The sequence below is a fragment of the Prionailurus bengalensis genome, chromosome B1, assembly GCF_016509475.1.
Source record: "Prionailurus bengalensis isolate Pbe53 chromosome B1, Fcat_Pben_1.1_paternal_pri, whole genome shotgun sequence".
NCBI classification, from domain to species: domain Eukaryota; kingdom Metazoa; phylum Chordata; class Mammalia; order Carnivora; family Felidae; genus Prionailurus; species Prionailurus bengalensis.
Window position 1 is genome coordinate 50,864,747 of NC_057344.1, and position 20,769 is coordinate 50,885,515.

Here is a 20,769-nt window from a genome sequence, read left to right on the forward strand (position 1 = left end):
CAATTAGAGAGAGGAAAGTGAACAAAACCAATGCTGGACTGTGGCAAAGTCAAGCTCTACCCAGTTCCAATTGTGCCTGGAACTCCTTTGAGTCTGCTTTGGTTTCTGGAGTGAAGTGGGATCACCATATCATATAGGCCAGCATTTAAGTGAATAATTAATTGTGATTCATGGAACAGCAAAATCAGAATTCACAATTATGCAAAGTGACATGAAAGGGCTGGTTTTAAATGTGGTGGCCATAGCCTGGGTCAGTAGGCATTTATTATGCAAAAATCACAGGTGTTTTTCTTAAAGGCTCTAGGTGCTCCTCCCTGCCTTCTATACGGACTAGTATAATGTCAGAGCTTAAGGTGGGAACCAACAAGGATTCATTTGGGGTTCTTGGAATGTGGGATTTTTAAAAAAAATTTTTAAATGTTATTTATTTTTGAGAGGGAGAGAAAGAGAGAGCATGAGCAGGGAGGGGCAGAGAGAGAGGGAGACACAGAATCTGAAGCAGACACCAGGTTCTGAGCTGTCAGCACAGAGCCCAAAGCAGGGCTCGAACTCACGAACCATGAGATCATGACCTGAGCTGAAGCTGGACACGCTCAACCGACTGAGCCACCCAGATACTCACTTGGAATGTGTTTCTTAATGAACTATGTCATATCTATGTGTTTGGAGCATTGGTCTGTCTGGCAACGATGCTTTCCTCACACAAAAAGTGGGAAAGCTGGTATTTCCCAACTTTCCCAAGTTGATGTTTCTCTGCTTTCCCACTTTTAAATGCCTTTACAAGAAACTCCAACAACTGAATCCCACTTGCTACATTAAGCATCTCTTCTAAAGTGGAAATATCTCTGGGACAGTTAAGAGACTGAGCCATTCACATACTGGTATGAGATGGCTTGGCATCACTGATTTTCTCCTAACACCTGTTGACCATTGAGAATATAGATGTTTTCACCGGGCTGGGAGGAGGACAGTAGAAGGGAATAGAATTGGTATTTTTGTGTTTACTTACAGCACACCCCCATGGGGCAGACCTCGGATGAGATGTGATTGGGGGTGACGAAAGGGAGAGATTTGCATAGAAGGGTAATTAGAAAGTGAAAGAAGTGCTCTACAAGGAAGATAGAAGGATTTGTTTGTTTGTTTGTTTGTTTTTACTCTGAATTTACGTCTGGGACTGGGCAGGTACACAGTCTCTACAACGCATGGACCACTTGGAAATCAAACTCCAGACACCTGGATGAGTTAAGCAAGGCTGAGGCTAGGGGACGAACCAGAAACATCTTTAGACCCCTTCATTCTGTGAGGTCACTCTATTCTCTGCCCAAAAGGCCTGAATGCACAATTGGAGCTTTTCTGCAAGAAAAGCAGGACAGCTGCTGCTAATTTAATTACATCCAATTTGGTGGTATTTACTGAGCCTTATGTGTAAGGCACCTTCTTAACAGTGTTCCAGACCTACATGCACCCTCACTTCCTTCCTCTGAAAAACCTGACCATGGGATTCCCAGGCTATGATGAAAGCCTTCAGCCTCCTCTGGCTTTATCAGAAGGGGAGGGGGCCTCCAGGTGGCTCAGGGAGGCCTCAGCTAAAACCAGTTGCTCTGACATTTTGTTTTCTCTCCATTCGATTCCGATGCTGACACTATGCAGGTTGCTATAGAACTGCCAGAGATAAATGTAAGAGCACATCAGAGCATTTAAAGCATTAATTCAAAGGGGGGCTGGAAGAAGGGAAAACAGACAAAGAAGGATCTTCCTGCTGTCGTTATGATTTTTACTTTTATTTTCCTGTTTCCAGAGCACCAGTAATGGGAAGTGCTTGCTTCTGTGTATCAGTGAACTCGGGGCACACAAATAAAAGGAGGCAAAAAACTACTTTTTTTTTTTTAAGGCTCTTGTCCCCAGTTGCATCAGCTCCACATGCTAAGGAGTGAAAGCAGGAGCGGTTTCCAGGGTATCTGTGGTAGAGACAAAAGCTGCCTCCTCATCTCTGAAAATGGTTCCTTTTTCAAATCGCATTTTCAAGTTTCCCTCCTTGAAATATGAAATGACATGGTCTGGGCACTGTTAGAGTCCAAGGTGTCATATACATGCAGTAGGTAGCTCGCAGGCGGCCCCTGGGGGAGGTGACAGGAGAGCCAGGCTGCAGGGGAAACTCTAAGGATGAGGCACCCTTGCTTCTGGCTGAAACAGGCTACTCCAAAAACCGCTCCAGAACAAGGAAGCCCAGAGGTGGTGAAGAGAGAGTTGAAAAACTTAAATTTTCTTTTCTAAAAAGTGCCGATTGTATACTTCACCTGCGAAGAAGAAATTTCTCTCAAAAGGAGAAAAAAAAAGTCTCAAAGTAAACCCCCCCCCCCCCCAATCAACTGCGCTAAGTGCTGGGACAAACAAAATGACTGATGTGCCCTGTAAATCATCTAGGGGTGGGGGAGGGGTCTGAATCAGGCAAAGGGAAAAAAGCAGAAGCCAGGCATAGTGTTAGCTGATTCCAGCAGAGGCAGTAAGCAGCAAGGGGCCTGGGCTATGGGATACATAATTGGCTAACGAATAATAAAGCCAAAATTGGATATTAACAGCAATTAGTTTCTGTAGAGGCACTAGGGAAAAGAGCTGCAGAAAACCCCATTGGGCCTTAAACCGAGGCAATCTGAAATTAAACCAGTGTCTCAATTAAATGGGAATAAATATTGCCACATCAATCTGTGTAAGTGTGAGAGGGGGCTGAAGGGAGGCCCCCTGTGAAGTCCAGGTGCACTTTCCTGTATGTCAGAAGCTTTCCGTGGCATGACCTTTGCCAGGCAGGTTCTGGTCCGGACCTGTGGTCTCTTGAGGCCAGTCGGCCTCCTTTTCCTGGGGCACATGACCTTGAGACCAGGGCTCTAAAGGTTATCTCAGGGCACTGGTCTGTTAATCCGAAGGAGCCTCACATCATGGACTCTGCACCCTGGTGGGCCTAGCAGGTGAGGAAAAGGAGGGAATTAAGTTCTTTTTAGAAGAGAGACCGTGCCCAGGGGACGGGAAGGACTCCTGGGAGAGCGGCAAGGGTTCAGAGGTTCGCGAAGAAAGAGCATGTCTGCTTCTCTCTTTCAGACCAATTTCTCGGCTCCCTCTCCTGTGGCATAAGACTAGCATCAAGGCTAAAGGAGAAATGTGTATTTTCCTTCTGGGTTGAGGGTTTTGTGTTGCTGTTTTGGCTTCTCTAGAGAGTGCTGTGAGGGTGCGGAAGGAGGGTGTTGGGGATGATGAGGACGTGTTGCTAGGTCCTGGGGGAAGGTGCCCGCTGCCCCGGCCCTGTGGCCAGGTCACCGTGGGTATGGGGATAGGAGAGGCTGGGCGCCGTAAAGGGGAGTCACGTAGGATGCACTGGGACGGAAATCCCTCCCCTTCCAAAAATCCACCCTTAAAGTGCTTTCACCCTGCCGCCGGGTTGGTGGGGAGTCGGGGGAGTGGCTGAACAGTGACCTTTCGGTAGAGCCCCAGTCTCAACCTCCTCCCTGGGCTGTGCCCGCCCCTCTTTCTCGCACATTCTGAGGCTTTCCGGGGTGCGGGATGAGGTTGTGGAGATTGCAGCTTCTAGAGTGGACAGGAAGGCGGCCTGGAGGAGGATGAGGGGAGAAGAACGGCCCCTGGCCCTCCTCGCGCGCGCGCAGGCCAGGCCGGGGGCCACGGCGGGAAGGCGCAGGGTCTAGGCCGCAGCCTGCGGCTGGGCAAGCGCTGGGGTGCCGAGAAGGGAGGACATTCCATTCTGCCAAGGCCTTAGGTTTGCCACGTCCCATTTTTCAAAGCTAAAGATGTACCCCCGCCTTGGCCCTCCCCCTATTCCCACCCCGACTCCGTAATCGTCTCTAACATTGACTGTCGTGTGTCCATCTGGCGCTTGAGCCAAATTGGGAAACGGAGGTGAGCGGCAGGGGGAAAGAGGTGGGCCCTCCAGGGCTGTCTTCACCGTGGGGGTTCCGCGGCTACCCCTGAACCTCGGATCAGTCCGAAGCTTTGGGAAATGCAGGACGACCCAGGGCCTTGGGGCCCAGCTCCTGCTCCTCTTCGCCTTGCTCAATTTAGAGGTCTCAGGGGCATTGGAGAAAGAGAAAAGTGAAAGCCTCCTGCACGCTGGAAAGCAGGTCACTGGAAAGCCCTGGGGGTGGGGCCGCAGGCCGGGTGGGTGGCGAGGCCTAGCCGGGTATCCCCCGCTACGGAGGCTGGACTGCACGCTCGTGCTTTCCGCAAAGACGGGCCTTAAATGGGCTAGGCGAAGTAGCAAGTTGAACTTCCCCCGACAGTACTGCCTCCTAGGTTCTAAGTCTCAATATTTGGACATGTTTAAGAAATAGACTGGATTTTAATTTAAAATAAACCTGCCCCCACTTTAATTCTGAAAAAGCCCCTAGTGATCCTTGAGGTTTATTTTGGGGGGCTTATGCAGCAATGACCCAGGTCCTCATTTCTGGGGAAACACTTCTTAGGACAAAGGGAGAAGGGTAAGAAATGAGGTGAGCCCTATTGAGAGCTGCTGACACTTCATTTCTGACCTGGAACATTTTTTGCTCTCAATAAGGCCTGCATTTTTTCCAGGCCATCTAAATTTGGTGCAGATCTCTCCAGGCCCCAGGCATCCAGGATAAGGTGGCACAGAGCAGCACACATTGACTGGACTTCACCCCCTTTGAAGTCCCTTCTCTTGTTTTAGGTCTACATTGGAGATGCAATGAACTATTAAATGTTTTAGTTTTTTTTTTCTTTTAAACTGGAGTCAAATTGAGTAAGACTTGGCAAAAACACCCCAATGAAAGAATTGTAGATGGGACTTGGAAGAAAAAAATCTTTATTAGGCATCATAATTCTCATAATTGTTATTATTGACATACTCATCACTGTGAATCAGCCAGGCGAGCCTCAAACACATACTACCAGCATAGCCCTCAGTCCCGGTTGACTCATGGGGCTCTAAAACCACCCACAGAGTAGATGAGGGAGGCTCCATCTGTCCTAGGGAGAGTGCTTTGCAGCTGCCCCCAGAGGACTCCATTCTAAGGTTGGAACAAGGGGGTGGGGGTATTATGTAAGTTCAGTAGAGGCAAAGAGAAAATTATTTCCCTGTGGAGACAGTATATATGGATAGATTTCTGTGTATGTGTATGTGTGTGTGTGTGTGTGTGTGTGTGTTTAAATGCTTTCCTATAAATGTTAGCGATGGATGTGGTTAGGAGAGAAAATGTATGTATATATGTACATACACGGGCATATGCCTGCTCAGAGAGCACCGTTCCGCTCTCTGAGTGGAATTATTTATTTCTCTGGCTAAGGCTCCTCATGCAGCCACAAAAATTGTCTCTGCTCCCCACCCCTTTGGTGATAGAAATGACAGAAGAGTTTACCTTAGCTTTTGTTAAAAGATCAGTTTCTTTTCTGCTTAAACAGAGATCTTGCCTGGGCCATCGCTGGCAGGGGAGACAAGAATATTACCAATTTTTCCTTTGATACATTTCTAAATCCATCTTAATGTATCTCATACAGTCACCTTGGGCAACATATGAGCTCCCATGGTCACGAGGACCATAATGATGGTGATGTGTGTGGACTCATGGGGGCCTTCTTAGCATATTCAGTCAGCACACTGCCTCAACGTGTCCTGTGTTTTAAAAATCATGTATTTTTCCCTTCGTTTAAGTCACAGGATATAATTAGAGGGGCTCAAATGGACAGGGAGGGGATCTGAGAAATGCCTTGGAAGAGCATCAGTCTTCAGTTTTCTTACATAAATATCACTAGGCATAAATAGGCCCAGAATATAGCAGAAGGGAAGAAGCTAGGACTGACCTTCACTCAGATACCTCTGTTTGGTGAACACAAAGGGGGCCTTGAAATTACACCAGGAGCAGAGTGTACATTGATCTCTGCCATTTGCAGCCATTAAAGCCCCACATAAAAATACATTTCATAGTGAGACCTGGTGAACACAGGAAAACCCCACACCCATGCACACAGACCCGGCAAACCTAGAACACTCCCACACCCATTAAAGCTTTCTGGAACAAGAGTTTACATAAGTAATAAAAAATATGCCCCTCCCTTCCATAGTTTATCAGCAGCAGGAACCTGGCAGGCCTTGTCCATGGTGCCTGTGGTTGAAGCTCTCAGGGAGAAGCGTGTTAGGTTTCCACCTAAAAGGGCCATTACTTGGGGGAGGCATCTGGAGATTGTGCTGACGGGCAGGCACATCAGTGAAGGGTACAGCCCTGTCTGATGGAGTTATGGGAAAACAATCAGAGATGAATCTCACTATCGTGGGCAACCATAGGGCAAAGGGTTGGTCATCGGAGGCTTAAATTGTGCCCCAAAACCACAAAAGCAGCCTTCTTAGGGGAGGAGGGAGGCAAGGGGATTTATACCCCAAGGAGGCACCATTTGGAGGATGATCTGTTTTGAAGGTAGTGGCTGCCTGTGCCTCTTAGGACAACCCTGGCTAAGGTTCAGGGGGCAGAGAAACTGCGCTCTCTTCTGTCCTTTAGCCAAACTTGCCTTCTGGGAGTTGAGGGATAGCACCATGCCTGCAGTTTGCATGATGGAAACTGCAGCCTTCTAGAGAGAAGGGGTAAGCAGGTGGTGGCAGAGAAGGTTCTGGGAGTATCTAGATGGAGTCAGGAGTAACCTCTCCTGACTCCAGATACTCCTTTAGGAGGGCAGAGGAAGAACCTAAGATATAATCATTACACGGTGATTGGCACATAATAGGTACTTAATAAATATTTGGGAGGAAATGAGGCTTGGGATCCATGGTATCTTTAAATGCTAATTTGCTAAGTGGGCTAGACTGAGGCTTTGCAGAGGAAAGAATGCCTCAGTAAGCTTCACCCCGAAACTCCTTTAGGCCTTGGTTAACGCGTGAAAAATCAAGACTAAAATCCTGTGCATCCCTTATGGCCTTGGTCTTGCAAAGACAGGCCTCTGCCAAGGGTGGGAAAAGGGATTCAGCCGGCTTCCTGGTAGGATGATCCAGCTCTTGGCCTCCTTTCTCTGCAGGGACCTGTCCCTCTCCCATTTCCTCCACCTGGAAATTTATGAGTTTAGGTCTTGCCACCATCCACTGCAGCTACGGGGGCTCTCTAGGATCAGCTGCTGGTCTGTATCGCGTGCTGGGGAGGAAGGCCTGATTTGGGAAGCAGGTTCTTCAGAATGAGGGAGGGTTAGCGCTTTCCATTCCCTGACAGCCCCTTTCAAAAGAGGCTTTCCTCAGAATCAACACTTGTGCACATTCTGTTTTTCCTTCAGTTCAGATTTAAGAAGGAATTCATCCCCTCCCCCCTTTGGTACATGTAGGTTACTGCGCCTCTCCCTTCCTCTGCATCTCCTGGATCTCTGCCTGAAACTACAATTACAGCCGCAAGGAGGAAGTGAGATGCTCCTAAGAGCCCTGGCCACGCTTTCAGCCCTGATTGAGCTTATGAACCCTCCAGGAGTTTGTTCCTTCTTCCTTCTATATCCCAATGACTTCCTTAAGCTTGTCAGGTGCCCACAGCTCGACAGCAAAGAATGACAAACACCTCCCTCCTCCCTTCCAACTGGCTACCCACTCCGCCCCCCCCCCACACCCCCAGCCTCAAGGAGAACACAATATATCTGTGGTCCAAGCCCTGGCACAGACTGCCAGTCTTCTGGATGCCAGATTATTTTTTTTAAAGGGCGAACCAAAAGCTAAGCCCAGAACAAAAACACAGCCACGGAAGGTGTCGACCCACATACAATGCGCCCCGAGCCCAGAGAAAAATATGCACACAGAAGCACTCCGTAATGCGCTCACAGGCACCCCCCCCTCCGCCCCCATCGCATCTGTGCTTGCACAGATCTGTTTCTGTCACAGAATCAGCTTCTCTCCCTGAGTCTGTCTGCCTCTCTAAGCCCATGTCTGTCACAAGCTGCACACCTCCCCGCCCCAAGGGCTCCGGTTCAGGGTTAGCCCAGCCAGCGGGAGCCCGAGACCCCTCCCGCCCGAAGCCGCGGCGCTGAGCTCTGCGGAGGGCGCCTCGGCTCCGTGGCTCCTTCCCGGCGGGCCCTCGCGGACCGACGGTGCTCAGCCAGCCCCATTCTTGGCATTCACCGCGTGCCTTAATTGTATGGACATTTAAATCAAGGTCCGCTGTGAACACGGAGAGAGAGGCCTTTCTCCTGAGGAAGTAAAGGAGGAAGGAAGGACAGGTGGAAGAAAGGAAGGGGGGTAGGGAGAAGATGGGATGAAAAAAACAAGGAAAAATAAGTAAAAAGAAGGGCGCGTGCGTGCGCACTGACAGCGGGGAGAGGGTTGGGGGTGGGGAGGCAGGGAGAACAGGACCACAGCATCCTCCCTACCGCAGCTCCCCCAATCACACAGACAATGAGATAACAGCGACGTCTTCCAAAGGCTCTTTGTTCTCCCCCATCCTTTCGGATCCAGGCTTTTTCCTGCAAAGCGGAGGGGGTGGAGGGTTGGGGGTGTGGGTGGAAGTGGGAGACGGAGGGGTGCCTCCCCCGTGTTAATTACCCCGACTCCCTTACCCCCTTCCTCACGCCTCGCCTCCCCTGCAGCTCCAGACAATGAAAAAACAAAAACAAAAACAAAAAAACAAAACACAACACCAACCCCACCTCGCCCCAGCACAGCAAACCCTACCCACCCATCTCTCACTCTCAGTTTAGCCCAGTAAACTGAGGGGGCCAGGAGGAGGAAGTCGAGGGCACAGAAAGCGGAGGGCAGCGGGGGCTTGGCAGCGGCTGCCAGAGCAGGGCGCGCCGCCGCCGCCTTTACCTCGCTGGCTGAGTGCGGGCGCAGCCTGGCCGGGCGTGCCGCAGGGGCGAACTGCCGCGCTCCGGGCCGGGATCAGCCTTCCGAAACTCGCCTGCTGCAGTCCTCTTGCTCAGGTCCCAAGTGGTGGAGGGGAAAAAGGAAAAGAGGGGGAAAAAAAGGGAAAAAAAAAAAACCCATAAGAGCGAGGCCCATCTGGCCCCTCATCAGCTTTGTCAAGTCTTGCATACGCTAAAATGCTAATGACCTAGATAGCTCATGCAAAATGCAGCAGGGAGGGAGGGAGTGAGGGAGGTGGGAGGGAGGAAGAGAAAGAGTGATGGGGGGAGAGCGAGGGAGGAGGAGACGGAGGGGAGGGGAGGAGAGGAGAGGAGGGAGGAGGGAGGAGAGAGGGGGAGAGGGAAAGGGAGAGGGGGGCAGAGAGAGGGAGAGAGAGAGAGAATATATATGTCTTCGAAACACCCCTGCCACTCTCCTCACCCCACCCCACCCCACCCCAAACTGTCAACGGGCTTTACCAGGTAAAGGGTGGGCGTAGATTTAAAAGGTCACTCGTGTCTAATGCAGCTGGATCCCTAGGTCAAAAAGGGGGGAGGAACAGAGGATGAGAGTCCCCAAAGCCAAAGGGATAATAAGACATTATTTTAAGCCCCCTCCCTCCATGCGCTCCTTCACCTCTCCACTCTGTTTACACACAAATCCAGACGCCTCCTTAAGTGTGTACATGGACATATCAATTTTTCATCAATTTCTCAGAGCTTCTATCGGCAGACACCCATATTCTCCTCCCCAGCAAAACTCATCTTGTGAAGCTGAAGGGGGTTTAAAAAAACCTCTTTTTTTCCCCAAAACCCTCCTCCAGCTGGCCAGTCCCCACTCACCTACACCTCACTCCACTCTCCCGTTAGCCCCCGGACAACAATCCCGGTGTCCACTTTTTTTCTAAGCCTTCTACTTCCTAGTCTCTTCTCCAACACCTGGATCTCGAGGAGGGGAGGCAGGGGAGCAGAAAAGCCAACTTAAGTCTACCTGACCTCTCACCATTCAGTTCTCTTTCCCAGAAAAAAACGAAACAAAACAAAACCTTACCCCTCTCCAACAATGTCATCGTTCAAGCATGCCAAAAGGATAAATAAAATTCAATCCGAATACCCTCAGAGGTCCGCAAGCTTCATGGGCGCTCTTTGGCACGGGAGATCACTCCAGTTCCCAGCCAGCGCTCCCGCGCGTCCCTTCTTGCCGAGCCCAAAGTGCTTTGTCCTGGGGTCCACTCAAGGTCTTCCTCTTTTTGTTCTTTTTAAGAGACTGGTCGCAGTCCGAAGTGTTTCAGCCAACCCATCGAAAGGCAGTAGATCTACTGGAATAAAGGGATCAAGATATATACATGCAGATGAATGAGGGAGGGATGCGGACAGGCAAAAGGAAGCCCACATCTAGGGAGCGGCCGCCCCGGCCCGGCCCCAATTGCTTCCTTCGCTGGGGAAGGGGCGGGTGGCGAGAAGGCGCTGGTGGTCGCTCCACCTGGCAGGAGGAAATGATAACCATGATAAGGAGCATCATGGTGATGATCATAAGCATGATAAAAAATTCAGAATCTCCCTTTGGTGAACCAGAGCATGCGTGCAGGAGGGACTGCACTGCTGGCTGCAGCGGCCGGGGGGAAGGAGAGGAGCGCAGGAGGCAAAGGTTGTGGCGGCAGCACCCTCAGATGAATAATAATAACGCGCAGCGCAAGTTGCGGTTCAGCCTGAAAATCCAGCCCTCCGCGTGAACTCGCGTCGAGTGCGGATTGCAGGGGATGAGGAGGAAGGGGGGGAGGGGAGGGAGGTGAAGGGAGGGGGAGGCGGGTAGAGAGGAAGGCAGAGAGGGACAGACAGAATTTGGAGCCTTTTAATTTATCCTTACCAAGCCCTAATCTCGTTCGCCATCCTCTTTGGGTGAGGTCGATCTCCTTTTTAAAAATTATTATTCCTTTAACGGATTATTCAGCTAAAAGAAGCCACATCTGCTGACTGTACCGAAAACAAGAGGATTAGGAGCCGGTCCACAGAGCGGGGCCCGCAGCCCCCACCCGCTCTCTGCACCAGCACACGTCATTCTCACTGCCCCCGGGTACCTCCCTCTCCTTCTTGCTCGGGGAGAGCTGTGCCAAGGAAAATGCGGATTTGGGGAAAGTGAGAAGTGGGAGCGCTCGGAAGAGCGGGAAAGCCAAGGTTGGAGGTGGCAATTCGCACCCCCACATTCACACGCGCTTCCGTTTATCCGTTTCTATCCTGGGCAAAGGGGGCGCTTTCGCGATGCCCGCAGCGCGGCACCTGCAGTGAAGCGTGCCCTCCGCCCCCTAAACGTAACCGCGGCTGCACCAGTCCCCGGCAGACTCCCTTCAGCAGTCCTGGGTGTCAAACCTATACCTTAGGTCGACCGCCCCCTCCCCTTCCTCCGCCCCAGTAGCCGCGGCACCAGGGTTCACCCACTCCCTGTCTCTTCCGCTTTTGCAAACGGAGTAGGGGGCTCAGGGCACCCTCACGCCCCCAGCTTCTCGTCCCCAGGCTGGAGGCGCCAGACAGAGGTTTCCGCGGACCGCGGCGCGGGCGAGGCCCAAGGTGGGGGGTGGATGGGGGGGGGGTATGCTGCGGCGGATGCGGTTGACATCACTGCGGAGAGCACGCGGCTGTCCGGCCGCAGCAGCGCCGCGAGCGTCTTTGCACCTCCCCTCCTTCCCTCCCTGCCAGCCTCCAGCAGCGTCTGGGCAGGACAGTGGCGGGGGTGGGGTGGCGTGGGGAGAAGGGTTGTGGTGGTGGGGGAAGGTAGTCCCTTCCTCCGCCCCCCGCCCCCCCCGCAGTCAAGGTGAATGTGAAGGAGAGCAGGAGCGCGTGCCCGCGCCTCTGGGTACGTGCGCGCGCCCCTCCCGGGTCCCCTCCTCCCGGTTGCCACCACCCCCCCGCCCCCCGCCCCCTGCCGCCGCCTCCGCGCCCTCCAGTCCGCCAGCGCCCGCCGGGGCCAGATGGACTCCCGAGATTAGAGAAGCACAAAAGTGCGTCTCCACGTCCGGCCGCCACCCGTCCCGCGTACATTTAGACTCACTTCGGGAGGCGCCTTTGTTGTGTTGGTTGTGGCCGTGTAGTGTGTTTTTCCGGGAGCACGGGGTTAGCTTGGCCTTAAGGAAGGACTCAGGATGAATCTGCCTATGAAAACAAAACCCTGAGGCACCCCCCAGACCAGACCCTCCGCAAAAACCCAGCGCCAGCAATGAGAAATCTTCGGTCTTTGCGAAGAGTCCGTTCTGCAGTCGCGGGAGTCCACCTCAATCCCGGCGATTTCCGCACACGCAGGGCCCATCTGCTTCTCCTGTTCGGGCTTTTCTTCTTTGATGACTTTTAAAAAATCCACAACAACAACAACAACAACAATAATAACAACAGCAACAACAACAACAACCAAAATGTTTCTTGGGCAGCACTGGATTCAATGCAAGGAGGGATGGATAGGTAGAGCAAGCCCCTGACAGCTAAGAGCGGCTCCTCAAATCAGATGGCCCGTGCGGGGCGGCCGAGAGAGCGGTCCTGCGGGGGTCGCTGCAGATGGGCGCCCACCGAGCGGGAATGGTCCAAATGAATGGAGACCCTGGGCGCTGTCCTGCCAGCTTCAAGGCCATTTGGGCTCTGGTCAATTACTAGGTGTTTGTCCCAATGAAAGAATAGCAATCTCAAAACCTCTTAGCACTGGCTTTTTGCCTCCAACAGTGTACCACGAGAAGCTTAAAAATAAGCAGTTTTTGTAAATTCTAAGACAAGGAAAGCTTTGGTTTAAATTGAAAAGGGAGACTGAGACAGACAAGGAGAAATAGAGCCAGGGAAAGGAGAAGAGAATATAAAACACTCCTGCAATAGATTTTTTTTTTACTTCTGAAGACTGTAGTTAGTTGGAAAGAGCCATCATCTGGGATACCTTTCCGGGGGAAAACTTAACCATTCTGGTAACGTACCCCTCAAACTAAAATACTTTTCTGGTGGAAAAACTATACTGGCGGTAGTTTGGTTCAGGACTTCCACCATTTTGATAAGGGTTTTAGATTCAGGACTATTTGTTTTCTATTCACTAAGAATTCCTTAAGCAGTTTCTGAACCCCTTCTATGTGGAGGGATGGGGCTGTGACTTGCAGTTTGTCTTGACTGAGAGGAGGCAGGGCACACGGCTGCTGCCCTTTCCTAGGTTTCTCTTAAAGGCCTGGTTTTGTTTGGCTTGAGGACGGTTTCAATGCAGTCCTCCCGCGCTGTTGCTGCAATGCAGGATATTTGCTCTCTCATCTTGCGGCATGGGGGGAGGGGAGCAGAGAGATGGTTTTGTAACAGGCTCTGCAGGCCTGAGTGGGAACGCCTTAAATGATGAGCCCCGGGTTAGAAAAGAAAAGAAAAGAAAAGAAAAAAAAAAAAAAGCAGCTGATGCTGAATTAATAGTTACAGCATACCCCTGGGGCTGTCTCCAACGAGGGGGTCAGGAGTCCTTTCCCTTCCCCCAGTCACACATTTCTTATCTGTTTTTAACCAGTCTGATCAGATGCTGGGACATTTGTGATGGCTTCTTAAAACCTAAACCCTTGGGCTTAAGAGCTGTCTCTACCCCTGATCAAACTCACCCCAAATACTAACACGTTAAGAAATTACATTGTAAAACCTCCCCAAATCCGATTGACTGGGCTGTTTGGGGCCCATATGGCTGGACAGCTGTGCTGCTCCACGTGAAAAGACACCATTGCCCCTCGGATGGTATAAAGCGGGGTTCCCCAGAGAGCTCAGACATGACCTAAGTATTAGCTTAGCCTGGGGTGAAGACTGAGTTAAATCTCTCTCTTCGTGGAGGTTAAAATAAAGACAACAACAAAAATCAAAAGAGGTGCACTTTTGAATTCATTGTAAATTGCATGCCTCCTGCTGGTTCCACCAAAGGAAGGAAAGAAGACCGGAGAAATAAACTCTCTTCAGCTTACCAGGAGCATGACGTTAGGCAAACTGAAGACACAGGAGATTGGAAAGAAATATATTATTTGCCAGGCGTACCATGTGTCTGTGACATTTGTGGTTCCCTGTTCAGAGAAGCAGGGTTCTGACCTCAGCCGATGCCTCAGTGTTAACCATAAAGAACAGCCATCAGAACGCAATTTCCATGGTGAGAAGATGAAACCGTGCTTTAAAAAGGAAAGCCCATTATGAAATGCAGCCGGATTTAATTTTTAATATGATGGCGGATCCTCTAACGCATTCTTTGCTGGTGTTTGCATTCAGGAGGAGTGATTCATTCAGTGGCAGAAATCAAAATAACACTGCAGTACTTTTAACCGGCCTCCTCGTTCCTAAAGGTGTCCTGAAATAGAATATTCTATAACCTTCAAGTTGTGGTGGCTGAAGAAACTGAATACAGAGCTCTGTTCCTACTGAAGTGTTCAGGCTAGATAAGAACCAGGCTTGTTCTTACTTACTTATGGGTGCCTACACTTACTGCCTACCTATTCCTAGTTCTCATCAGGCCTTAACAAACCTTTTTAAATAAGGAAGAGGGGAAAAAAACCCCTCACAAGTCAAGCTGGAAAGTGAAATGGGGGAAAAAAAATACTGGTTAGAGGGTTGGATTCATAAGCTCTTAGTCCAAAGTCAGTCACCATTGTTTTGGAGAATTATTTCAATAGTGAAACTACCTCCTTTGAAAGCTTTACATAAATTTAGCAGACACTTCCTTTAGTATCAGTTCGCATCTTGGAAATAGCTACAGATAGTTCGGCAGTTACTGTGGCTTCCAAAAACAAATCCGTTTTGGAGATATCATTTGAATAGCATAACTAATGATGGAACCCTGGAGAGCGTTTGGTTTTCTTCTTATTTAGATAAAAGAGGAAAGCAAGAGAAAAGCAAGGCCCAGAGAGAAGGAAACATTGCTTCTAGAAATCATGTGTATGCTGTGTAGCAAATCCAGTGATAAAGTTAAAAAGAAAGCCAGTTCTCTTCGTTCCTTGCCTGTATATTTTCCTCATATCACATTTGACCTTTAAGTTTTCCTACGACTTTGGTAAATACAAGAAATAGCAAACTGACCCTAGCAAGTACATTCAGTGAGTAACTTGGATTTAATTTTGAAATTCCAGTCTCTATTTAAATTTCTCTAGTTTCAATGATATTTCAGAACATATTTAGAAAAACACACACTGCCAGCCTCTTGTGGCCCCAGAGGGATAGGGCGAGAGTCACACAAAAGTTTCAGAGCCTTTGGCCAAGTACCACAACATGCCTAGAAAATAATTACGTTAAAGCCTGGGCTGGAGGTTTTGAGGAAGAACCCCCAAAACAGAGGTCTGGCAAACAGCACCCTTTCATAATCATTTTGGGGGAAGGATGAGGCACGTGGCAAGAGTATCTGACCCATATCTAGTTTATCAGGTGGCAGTTACCAAGTCAATTTGTTTTGTTTCTGCATTATTTAATCAATTATTCATATTGTACAAAAATGAATCTCTAAAAGAAAACAAAAGAAAATGAAACAGTTGTATGATGAAGGTGACTTGTATGACCTTGGGCAAGTAAGTCACTCTCCTCCTTGTCTCACATCCTCTCATTCAACATGAGGTGGTTGGAGTACATGACTTGTAAAGCCCTTCTCGACACAAATAGTGTAGGATTCTATCATTTAAAACAAAATCCACATGTTCCTGAGTCTGAAAGATACGCTCTCCCTTTTAAAATCTATCTGGCAGACACTTTTCAGGGCCTGAAAAGTTGAACACAGAAGGCTTAGAAGTTGTGTGTGTGTGTGTGTGTGTGTGTGTGTGTAAATGTCATTCATCTGAAAGTACAACCCTCTTTGTTCTTGATTACTCTTTGGGTCAGGAAAAGGCCCCTATATCAGGTGAAAGCATTTTTCTATCCCCCTTAAAATGCCTCACCACAATGTAGCTGTCTGTCTCTTGTGCCTTCACATAAGCAGATCCAACCTGAGCCCTGTAGCCGATTTAAAAGCCCTTCCCTTTAGCTCCATCCTGACCTAGATTGCAGGATGACGACTAATGATTCATTTGCAATGCTTATGATGGGTATTTACTGCATGGCTCTCCCTCCCCCTTGCTCAGAAAGAAACCCTGTTACCCTTATCATCTGATATTACCACAAGTAAATATTTTTGTTCAATTGCTACATAGGGCATGAGGCTATTTCCTAATGAATTATCTGCCCCAGGGAGAAGATCTATAACTCGCCAGTGCTTCAGGCAATTTTTAGCCTGTGTCAGATTGTGTTTGCATTGGAGAACTTGGACTGTTTGTGTGTGTGTGTGTGTGTGTGTGTGTGCAGACAAACTGTTTTTCTTTTCGTCCTTATGCAGAGATATACAATTCAACATACCTTTACAAAGAGAAAAGCCTTGTTTGGGTTTAACAGCCTGACGGGAGCATGCAAACAGTGTTCATATGTATAAAGGATGAGAGCCTAGAGAGGATATGATGTTTGTACTCACATGCCAGATACTGTTTTCATGCAAACTGGACAAGGCTTTCTTTGAGTTTCACTTAATGGCAGCTACCTTGTACTGTAAATTATGAAGTCAGTGCATTACACTGGAAAAAAATGGTCCTGACTGATAATGAGGTGCCGATTGGTGCGTTCATTAGATATACAGATTTGAAGCAGAATTAGTAGAAATTAACTGAAATGGAAATCTTGTCAATCATAAATGAGACAGCTGACAAGTCAGAGGGAAAAAAAAATCCCGAACGTGATTCATATCTTGTAGGATTGTGTCTGAGGATGATTTAAATAAATTTGGACATTAGGTGGTGACAAGATGAAAATGAAAAATAGCATCCAATTGGGCAAAAGACTGTAGTAGGACCTGGGGGAGTGTAAAAAAAGTACAGGGGAAAAAGGAAGAATGAGGGGGTCGTTTGGAGGATAGCTTGTTTGTAATGAATGAATGAATAAATGAAATCTACAATATTTATTTCTCAGTAGCCGACACTCCGGAGACATTCAACTATTGTTCATAAAATAAAATCAGTGTCCCTTCTGTGTTGAGCAGCACCAAACAGATTATCTGCATATATAACTCTGCTGGAAGGCCAAAGAATCGTCAGCCAGAAGTAGAGTGCAGGGAATGTCAGCTTACTTTCAATCTTTAATTTCAAACTGCCGGTAAACAGGCATTTAAAACCACTGTATGTGAAACAAAGGGGGCTGCTGTATGCCAGTCAGCTGCGTGCCAGGCACAGTGCTGTCTAGGTGTTTTTCATATATTATCTACAATCTCACAGCCTTGCTAACTCCATTTTACAGAAGAGGTGGCTGCTTCCCCGAGCGGTTAAATGACTTTCTCAAGTGCATAAGCTGGAATTGGAATTCAGTTATGACCGGCCCCAAAGATTCTGCTTTTTCCATTACAACTCCATGCTGCAGGCTTCCCAGAAGGAACAAGAATAACATTATATAATGTAAAGCTGATATAAAAAAAAATCATAAGCGTTTGTCCTACCTCATGTACCAAGTTAAAGCAAGCAGTGTGAGACTGACAGAGCAGATGAGAAACACCACTTAAGATAATTTTTCCTGCTAAACTCTGTTGTACACTATGCAAATATGATTGCAAAAGTGGAACATTATCAACACTTTAATGCTAGTTATCTTTCAAAGATGATACTTAGAGTAATCAACATAAACTTAGTATACTGTATCCTAAATAATAAAAATGTTGGCTTGCATCATTCTGACATCTTAGTACGACCTAGAAAGCTGATCTGGATGATATATGGTGATAATAACATTCTGCATTTAAACAGCATCTTAACCAGTCACAGTGTTTCATCACCTGGGATGAGGTGGGGGAGGGGAGTTGGAAAATAGAGAAGGACTTAGGGGCTCTTTTAAGGGCAGAGTTCCTTAAGGGAAATTCTTGGGATGGAGGATGGTAAACCAAGGTGAATATACTTCCATTTTGTTCTGGGTGATCTCAGGTTCCCTGGCTCCCCCAAGGCAGGGCTGATAAGCAGGACTCTTGCTTGGCAGAGATGTTCCCTGTTTTTGGTGCATGATCAGATACTCTGAGCTGATACAATACAAAGGAAAACAGTGCACTGAAGCAAGTGATAGACAAGTTAGGAGGGAATAAAAGGGACAATGGGAATTTCTTTTTTTTTAATGGGAATTGTTTCTGTCTTTAATATACACTTTTTAAATTATGGGCTACCCTAGGACAGGAAAAGAGGGCATTTCATCCCAAGTTCTTTACTCATTATATGTCAACAACCACAATATTACCAAGAAAGTTCCTTGCAGCATGCAGCAAGACACTGGTCTGGGAGGCCTGAGTTCTAATTCTTCCTTTGCTGCAAGTAGTGACCTTAGACAAGTGATTTTTCCTTTCTGAGCCTAATTCTTGTCTTACTGGGAAATGGAGGATGAAGGGATTTTTTCCACTCACTCAGAGCTCCAAGCTTTTTTTGTTCTGTTCTCTTCTCCCCTTTCGTGAGGCTCCCTCCTTATGCTTCCAGAACAAGATCCCAGTTGAGTAACCTGTACCTAACTATGTTTCTTCTCTTAGGGGAATTTTTAAAAGGTGGTAACATCAATTAATAGCATTTTGGGGACTCATAAGCCAGTGAATGATGGATGTTTGGGGAAAACAGAGGATGTTTTCCTGGCACTTCTGAAATTGTGCTCGATTTACATAGGTCTTTGACTTCTACTGGAGAGTGTGGATTCTATGGGAGAACAAGTGTGGGTTTTAGAGCCAAGACAGATGTGAGACCACATACTAGTTCTACTACCTATGTACTTTGGGCTGTTTTACATACAATACAAGGGATGATGATAATGCTGGCATCATAGGACTATTGTTTACTGAGAGCACATCTGTACTGCTCTATCTTTCTGCCTTCTCTTTGAAGATGGGCCCAGAGATGATTGGGCTCCTTTCATCGTCTCCTCCACCCCAGAGAAAGGGGTCAGGGAAGCAGACAGGTGAAATGCAGTGTCACATGCTGTGTGACCCATGTCAGCCCCAGTCTGAGCAGAAGGGAAGCCTAGGGAAGGATTATTTCATGATGTATCCTGTAGTTGACCCACAATCTGACTGAACACGTATTGTAAAAATAGCACATTATGAAACAGGGAGAAATACAGCCATGAATTCCTTCTGAATTCTGGGGAAAGATTTTGAATCCTGAGGATCTCAGAAGCTCCAACAGAAACACAGCTCTGCCTCCCCCTGGTACACTGGCAGTCTGGACCCCATTGTATGTGAAGTCGTCAGAGATGAGAATCTTAGAGCTAAAAGATAAGGAAACTGAGGCCCAGAGGAGTGAAGCATCTTGCCCAAGGCTACACAGTTACTAAGTGGCTAGAAGTCAGACAAAAGGGCTGTACAACTGTGTAGGAAACCAGAGTTGGGTACAGATGAGAAGAAGTAGAATTCTATGTTGGGAAACTGTAGAGTCTGTTGACTTGCTTTCTCCCTGGGCCTGAGCCCAGCTCTGACAGAACCTCAAACTTTGGAGGTCCTCTTTTACAGGGATAATAGTTACATCTACTTCAGAGAGTTATTGTCAGGATAAAATGACATAAAGCATAAAAACAACAACCACAGTGCTCCATCACAGTAAGGGCTAAACAAATATTAAAGACCTTCTTTTTCAACTTAAAAAAAAAGGTAACTATTGGCAAAGAAAGACTGTTAGTATAATTTGTTATTAATGAAGCCAGATAAGTTCCTCAATGCCTTATGGTAATAGCATACCATTAATTTCCAAGAAGGCCAATTGTGACCACATTTTCCAAGGGTCTAAATAACTCTATTTCCTTTGAAGACCTGAGCCTTAAAGTTAAGGTCTGTTTTCAAGTAAGGGCCAATCTACAAGATCTACTTCATCATTTCACTTCTGGTACAAATCTATTAGCAGGAATAAGAGGAGACACTAAAGACTTCAGTTGTAGATGTGAAGTTCTTTGGGGATGTCTGGGAGGGACAAGATGAAATTTGATGTAATGGAACAGCACAGACTGAGTGAGAAAAAGGGCCAATTTTTAACACTCTAAAGGGAGAAACAGTGAGAAGCACCCTTAGAAATCTTACTAAATAATGTGGTCGTACACCCTTCATTTCTGGCAATAAGAAACCTGAAAACCTCCTAGAAGTCAGTATCTAAAATTTTCAGATAAGATATATGAATATTCTTCTAATGGCATAGCAGAGATCAAAGGAAATAAATATAACTGGACCAGAAATAAAAATCTAGCTATGTGCTGTTTGAAAGAGATGCATAAAAACATGTTAACAAAAGGGCTGAAAGGAAAGGATGGGAAAAGAAATAACAGGTAAATACTAACTAAAAGAAAACTGTGTAGTTCATTAATGTCAGATAAAATAGACTTGAAGACAAAAGACTTTACTGGTGATTAAGATGCTCTCCACATAATAAACAATGTAAGAAGAAGAATTAAGTAGAAGAACAGTTTTAAACTTGTAGGCCCCTAGAAACATAGCTTCAAAATACAACGGCAAAAAAATAATTTTAGGAAGAAAAAGATAAATTGGAAATGATAGTAAGAGATTTTAAGGTAGCTCTCTTGGTAATTGATAAGAATAGTTGGAAAGGATATAGAAGATTTGAACTATCAAGCTTGCTGTAATGGACAAGCTTGGAAATCCCTTACCAGTAATTAGAAAAAGCACAATTTTTTGGAGTGTACATGGGACATGTACAAAACTTGATCATGTAGGAGCCCAGAAATGAAGACTGAACAAATACTATGATATGATGTCATACTGATTGTATTATTTGACTACAATATAATTTAGTGAGATATCATTACCAGAAAAAAAAAAATCCACTTGCTTCTTCCCATGTGTTTGGGAACAAAAGACATTTCTAAATTGCTCACTGGTCCAAGAATAAATCATTGTAAAATATTAATTATTTGAAATAATTAATTAAAATATCAAGACCTTGTGTCTTGCAG

At 47.2% G+C, this 20,769-nt stretch overlaps 1 long non-coding RNA gene across 2 annotated transcripts; it reads right to left on the reverse strand.

The window, feature by feature from the left end:
- Positions 1–4,808: 4,808 nt before the first annotated feature.
- Positions 4,809–10,975, reverse strand: LOC122474158. Of its 2 annotated transcripts, none has more exons than XR_006294850.1 (5): positions 10,685–10,975; positions 9,869–10,136; positions 9,298–9,354; positions 8,783–8,886; positions 4,809–8,439 (listed from the first exon to the last, which is right to left on the reverse strand). It is a non-coding gene; the product is annotated as an uncharacterized LOC122474158 (long non-coding RNA). The 2 variants fall into 2 exon arrangements; XR_006294844.1 differs by having other exon boundaries at positions 8,783–8,890; positions 10,685–10,969.
- Positions 10,976–20,769: the final 9,794 nt, after the last annotated feature.